The sequence below is a fragment of the Cebus imitator genome, unplaced genomic scaffold (assembly GCF_001604975.1).
Source record: "Cebus imitator isolate Cc_AM_T3 unplaced genomic scaffold, Cebus_imitator-1.0 Scaffold101, whole genome shotgun sequence".
Classification (NCBI taxonomy): domain Eukaryota; kingdom Metazoa; phylum Chordata; class Mammalia; order Primates; family Cebidae; genus Cebus; species Cebus imitator.
In genome coordinates, this window is record NW_016107416.1 from 2718853 (window position 1) to 2724231 (window position 5379).

Sequence of the window (5379 nt, forward strand, 5' to 3'; positions counted from 1 at the left end):
CCTGGTCTGTGGGCAGTGAAAATTTGTTTGGAAATGCAGTGGGCACTCACTCTCTGCATTGTTCTTGCTGGGAACTCCACTCCAGAGCTGTTCCTATCCAGCCATCTTGGATCCTCTCCATAAAGCTTTCTTTTATTGTGACAACATATTTAATATTGAGAAAGAAAAGAAACATTTTATCTGATGAATGTGAGGTTTCTCTAAATTATCAGGTCCAGAGAGGCATGGGAATGAGGCAGCAGTCACGTCCAACTTCCTGTCTTAGCTAAGTAATTATCCCTTGAAGCTGCTTGCTATGTAGACTAGACTGACATCCGCTGTAAATTAACCTAACGGTGTCATGCGCTAGACACCATAACTCATACCCTATAATTTAACAATGTATAGCCAATTACTAATTAATGTTATTTTTGTAAACCAGTGGGAATTCTTGACAAATATTTGTGTCAGCCCACTCTTTTCCCTCCTTTTTGCCTTTGAAAATCTGCCTGTAACAAAGGCTGCACAGAACTCATATCCAAGGTTATTTTGGTCTGAGTCTTCTGGGTAGCTGTCCTTATCTTTGTTCAAGTAATATTACATTTTGTGTTTCAGCTTCTTCCTTCGGGTCTACAATATGAACATACTGTCACATGGTATATTTATTCATGATGAGCTACTTGCTGTTGTACTATTAAAATGTAAGGAAGCATATTTTGATTCTGATATTGTCAATTGTATTTTAGGCATAACATGTGTTCCTCAGAGCATTAAATACTGCCTTGAAATTTTATTACACAAATAAAGCACAAATCCCTTTTTATTATTATCTTTATTGCCAACTATATTGACATCTAAATTTGAAAACATTCCACAGTCTGGGATTCCAGTAGTTCTTTGTGATCCTCTAAATGATAAATTATTTTTTCCCGCAAGACACAGTGACATCTAAAGTCACGTTGAATATCTCGCCACTTTTTTTTTAGTGTCATCAATTTCTGCAAAGCATCATTCAGGAAATAACTTTGAATATCCCTTTAATCTCTTTTGTATTAGAAAGCACCACCATGACATGTTGAATGATTGTGGTCACAAATTCTGTTTACATTCTTCCTGTCTCTGAATATTTTTTTTTCCAGTGGCAGATATTTGCTTCTGTTGTATTGTAGCTAAAAGGAATGCTGGGAAACAAAATAAAGACAAGCATTCATTAGAATGAGTGATCCAGTCACAGTGAATCAATTTGTTATTTGAACTTTTTTTTTTTTCCACAAAGTCATACTTTTGAAAATGTTCACCTGGAAATTGAAATAGTCTCAAAATGTAAATTTTTCCCCTGATTCTAAGGTGACCAGCTTTCTTAGAGAGGGAACCACACCACAAAATAAAGATATAATAAACATGTTTACACATATGTGTTATTTTAACATAAATGTGAAAGAGACATTTCTTTGAAATTGTATATTATATATTAGTCTGCATAATTTATCATATGAATGCTCTTATTTTAAAAAGGAGTAGTTAGTGTTAATTACTACTAATTATTAGTACAAATAATTAAGCAGATTTTTTTTTAAATACCATTTTTTAATAAAGATTTTATTTTAAGTTAGTTTTGGATTCACACTGAAATTGGAAAGAAAATACAGATTTCCCATGTATACCCAACCTAGTTTCTCTTCTTATTAACATATGAACATGTATCAGTTATATTATTAACTTTTTTTTTTGAGACAGAGTCTCACTCTGTCACCCAGGCTGGAGTGCAGTGGCATGATCTCAGCTTATTGCAACCTCCGCCTTCCAGGTTCCAGTGATTCTCCTGCCCCTGCCTCCTGAGAGGCTAGGATTACAGGCACCTGCCATCATGCCTGGCTAATTTTTGTATTTTTAGTAGAGATGAGGTTTCACCATGTTGGCCAGGTTGGTCTCTTACTCCTGACCTCAAGTGATTTGCCTGCCTCAGCCTCCCAAAGTGCTGGGATTACAGGTGTGAGCGGCCACACCAGGCCAACATCTTACATAATTTTTCACAGTTAATAACTGGATATTAACATATTATTAAATAAGCCCACATTTTATTTGGTTTCTCTTAGTTCTGCCTTTTTCTGTCCCAGGATTCTAGCTAGGATCCCAGAGGACATTTAGTTATCATGTCAGGCTCTTCTTTGCTGTGAGAGTCTCTCAGACCTTTCTTCTGAGGCCCTGAAACAGTGTTAGGAGGATTGGTTAGGTATTGTGTAGAAGGTCCTCCATTGTGATTTACTTGATGTTTTTCTCATTGTTAGACTGGGGTTTTGGGTTTGGGAAAGTAGATCAGATGTGTAGCGTGTCCACAAAAAGAGTTAAAGTCTGTAAAATATTTGAAGAGATGTATTCTGAGGCAAATATAAGTGACCATGTCCTGTGACACAGCCCTCAGGAGACCCTGGGATGCAACTTGGTTCTATACATATTAGGAGATAGAAGACATCAATCAAATGTATTTAAGTTATATATTGGTTTGGTCCAGAAAGGTGGGACAGCCCAGTGGGTCAGGGTGAAGTGGGGCTTTCAGGTTATAGGTAGATTGAAACATTTTCTGATTGGCAATTAATTGAAAGAATTATTATCAATGGAAAGGAGTGTCTGGGTTATGATAAGGGGTTATGGAGACCAAAATTTTATCATGCAGATGAAGCCTCAAGGTAGCAGGCTTCAGAGAGAATAGATTGTAAATGTTTCTTACCAGATTTAAGGTCTGCATTGATGTTAAATGCTGATTGGCTTTTCCTGAATTCCAAAAGGGAGGAGGGCATAATGAGGCATGTATGACCACCTCTTTCCCATCATGGCCTAAACCAGTCTTCCAGGTTAACTTTGGTATCCTCTGGTGAAGAGGAGGGAATCTATACAGACGGTTGGGGGAAGAACCTTTGAATTTTATTTTTGGTTTGCAAGTGCTATTCTAGTCACTTCATGTTCTCAAGATGTTTTATCACCATTAATGTTAACTTTGATCACCTGGCTGAGATAATGTTTTCAGGTTTCTTGCTGTGAAGTTACTTTTTTTTCCATGAAGTTGTATGTATCCTTTTGGAAGAAGTCACCATGCAGAGCCCACACTTAAGGAGTGGGGAGTTAGCTGCATGTCCTTGATAGCTGAATGTCTGTATCAGTTATTTAAAATTCTTCTGTATAAAAAATTTCTATTCAGTCCCTAAGTGTATCTATTTAATCATTTGTTTATACCAATATAGACACTCAGATAGTTACTTTAATCTTTTGGTTGTTATCCAGTTCTACAGTATTTTGTTGCTCTTTGTTCATACCCTGTGGCCATTGGGAGCTCTTTCCGCTGGCTCCTTTGACATAATTTCATTTATTTATAATTTCTTTGTTACTTCAGAAGTATCCTGTCATGTATTGTTCTGTCCCAGTCCTAGTTTCAGCCATTTTTTCAAAGAGCCCTGATTTCCTTTGTTAGAGAATGGTATTAAAAACTTACATCTGGCCACTAAATGTGGTTATTGCATCATGTCCCTCACAGCTGACAGTGCAAAGAAATATATATGTGTATTCTAACTTATAATTACCCGCTTAATTCTAAAGGTTTCTACATGGAACCATCTGTGTATATATTAAGCTAAATGTGAGCTTATATTTATATATATTTGGATCCATTAGCACAAAAATCATTCTAGGTTTCCCCATTTCTTATCTGTAACTTCTCACTCTAACAGCGAGGAACCTGGAGCCCACTGTTTGCCATTTATTAAATGCTTTGTTCCATTGGGAACAAGGAATTCATTTTTGATCTATATTCCCGGTTGGGATTTAATGAGAAATACATTTGGTCTCTGTCTGCAGTTCCTGGTGTAGAGCTTCTAAAGCTTTTATAGTTTCCTGAATAATAGGGGTGCTAGGAACATCTTGTGTTCTAATATTTGGTCTTTGGCCCTGGCAAAGGGTTCCTAAATCCCTTGGTATCTCCTGAGTGATAGAAATGTCTTCTGTAAGGACCCTCTGTGGGTCCCTGGATGGTTTCAGGATGGGGGATGGTCACCAGAAAGACCAAGCCATGATAAGAGGCTTGTAACTTTTAGTTTTACATGCAGTCCTTTGAGGATGTGAAGGGAATGGAGATTGAATTAATAATCAATCACGTCTACATGATGAAGCTTCCATAAAAATTCCTAAAATATGGCATCTGAAAAGTCCCAGATCAAGTCTTACAGATTTGATGCCTAGTGAGGGCTCATCCCTCATAGGTAGTACCTTCTAGCCATGTTCTGACATGGCAGAATGGGGAAAAAGGCTCCTAGATTCTTTTATAAGGGCGCTGGTTTCATTGATGAGGGCAGCACCCTCATAATCCAGTCACCTCTCAATTACCTCTGAATACCATCCCTTTGAGGATTATGTTTTAAAATAGGAATTTGGAGGGTATACCGACATTGAGACCATAGTAACTAGTAAACATAAGTAAGTGTTTTCCTGAGTTCCATAAGCCATTATAGCAAATTATCAAACCTGAGGAAAAGGCGTAGCAGTGCCTAGTTTCTAGCCAAGTCATATAGAAGCTTGGGTAAACTGGGGATTCACTACTTTTGATTGGCACCTGAGGTCAGGGACAGTCTGATATTACTAAGACCTTAACCTATAGGGTCTGTATGAACTCCAGGTAATTAATGTAATAATGAAATTATAGAACAGCCAATTATTGTCCAGAGAGTTGGAAAATTGGGAAACACCCTCCACTCAAAATTGCTGTCAGAAGTGAAGTGTTGAGAGTATAGTGGAAAATCAGGGTTATTTGTTCTTTGTGCTTTAAAATTCTATGGGTTTTATCAAACGCATAGTGTCAGGTATCCACCACTAAAGTACCATATAGAATACTTCAAATACCCACCCCAGACAACTCATCTGATTATCATCTCTGTAGTTGTGCCTTTTCCAGAATGTTATATGAATTGAATCATATAATGTATAGCATCTTGATACTGCCACCCTTCACTTAGCCGCATACATGCAAGATTCATTCATTTATTTTCACGGGTTGAAAGTTCATTCCTTTCTGTTGCTGAATGATATTCCGTTGCATGGTTGTATTTAAAGTTGATTATGCTAGTTTTTGTTTGAAAATAATTTTTCAAAGCAGATGTCTAAACATATACAATTTAGCGGTGCATTTTTTGGATTGCAAGTAAGACTTGTTTATCTTTGGGAAAAACTGCCAAACTATCTCCCAAAGTGGCTGCATTCTACCAGCAGCGGATGACAGTACCTATTGTTTTTCAACCTCCAGTTGTTATTGTTGAACTTTTTTTAGAGTCCTGCAGTTCTACTAGGTGTGCAGTGATATCTCAGCGTGTTTTTTTTCTTTTCTTTTCTTTCTTTCTTTTCTTTTTTTTTTTTTTT